Source organism: Anthonomus grandis, chromosome 10 (assembly GCF_022605725.1).
Source record: "Anthonomus grandis grandis chromosome 10, icAntGran1.3, whole genome shotgun sequence".
Lineage (NCBI taxonomy): Eukaryota > Metazoa > Arthropoda > Insecta > Coleoptera > Curculionidae > Anthonomus > Anthonomus grandis.
This window is the reverse complement of record NC_065555.1, coordinates 11,841,545-11,843,176: the sequence shown is the minus strand read 5'-3', so window position 1 is coordinate 11,843,176 and position 1,632 is coordinate 11,841,545. Positions and strand designations below refer to the sequence as shown.

The 1,632-nt window shown below is 33.1% G+C and overlaps 1 long non-coding RNA gene across 1 annotated transcript; it reads right to left on the bottom strand.

Annotated features, from left to right (window-relative positions):
• Positions 1 to 692, bottom strand: LOC126741701 (uncharacterized). Its single transcript, XR_007662291.1, has 3 exons — positions 296 to 692; positions 155 to 227; positions 1 to 97 (listed from the first exon to the last, which is right to left on the bottom strand). It is a non-coding gene; the product is annotated as an uncharacterized LOC126741701 (long non-coding RNA).
• Positions 693 to 1,632: the final 940 nt, after the last annotated feature.

Genomic DNA, 1,632 nt, shown 5'->3' with positions numbered 1-1,632 from the left:
CTTCAAGTAACATAGTATATAACTTGTTAATTAAAATATTAAAAGTTGTGACATCCCTTTCTTCTAAGACAGCTCTTAAATTCTTATAAATAAAAGCCTAAAAATTAAAACAATGTTAATAATGTTATGATTTTTCAAGTTTGGCAAAACATACTTGCTTTTCTTTGGTGTTGATTTTTGATAAATTCTTACGCCACGCCTGGTCAACGTGCCATGAACAGTATAATCTAAAATTAATGGTACTATTAAATAGTGACACAACCCGTGACACAATTATAATAACTTTTTGGCTTACCTGAATTTTGGTGGAGACATTATTTCAATCCATGCATTGAAGAAAGCTTCTGCCATATCTGACATGAAGACATTTGGGCAAAGTGCAGTACCAAGGCGACATTTTACAAAGTGAAAAAATATTTTTAAAACTTGTTTATCAGACCTATTTGACACAAGAAAACTGCAAGGAAATCCCTGACGAATATCATCAACAACAAGGAGAGTTATAAGTTCGAAGTCATAGTTATTCATCCCATGAGTTCCATCTATACAGATGCAATCGGTCCCATAAATTTTAAGCATTTCACATTGTGCAGCAGTCATGATAATCAAAACAAAATCCTCATTTTTTAAACATTGGCCATTCTTCACTTTCCGAACCTTGGGGCTTATAAAACAGAACTGCATCTCAATTACTTTGCATATCATTGATCCAGGACTCTGCACTTATTATGTCGTTTTTATGTCTAACTGATGAGGAGCACAAATTGAAACAGGCTTCTATGTTATATAGATCTTTCTTTGTGAGCAGATGCAGACGTTTTAGTTCTGAGTCAGTGATTGAATCTCTAATTTCGTCTAAAATATCTTCAAATGGGACTTTAGAAGAAATTTTTACTGCTAAATTCTCTCTTTCTGTTTTAGACAAATTGAAGTGGCCGATGTCATTCTGATGTCCCACATGTTTGTCCATAATGGTCACTTCTCAAGTGCCATTATTAAGCTTTTTTATTTTTATGCTTGCTGGGCAGAGTGCATTTATTTTCTTACTTCCTAGTATCTTTAAGTGCCGAATATTTTTGCCTTCTGGAACATATCTTCCTCAACGATGGCAAATAAAACTTGTAGCTACATGTGATTTAAAACATTTCTGATAGTTAACCACATATTTACAGTTTGTGACATTTTCAAAGGTAAGCTTCCAAGTAATAAATTCTTTCTCACTTTGAAACGTAAATTTTTTATGTTCAATAGGAATGTTATGAAAGTCTCTATAATGTTCTATAACGGTCTTCCTATTAGCACAAAAGTCACTGCACAAAGTACACTGATTTGCATTGGTAGTGGTCGAGATATTGGGGTGTGTAATATCTGGAGCTGAAGTGTTATTTGAGCTTCTATGTGTTCTGATGTGGAATTTTAAATTTCTTAAATGCGTAAAATGTTTTTTACACTGGTCACAAGCAAAATTATAATGTTTATTTTGTCGAATTTCCAGGGAAGCTAGATAATCATCATTATTAGGATGAAACTTGATGACATGCTTTCTTAGATTGCTAATGTTACTGTATTTTTTGCTGCACTGCACACACGTATGTTGCCCCTACATTTTTTTTATTGTCTTAAATGCACTTC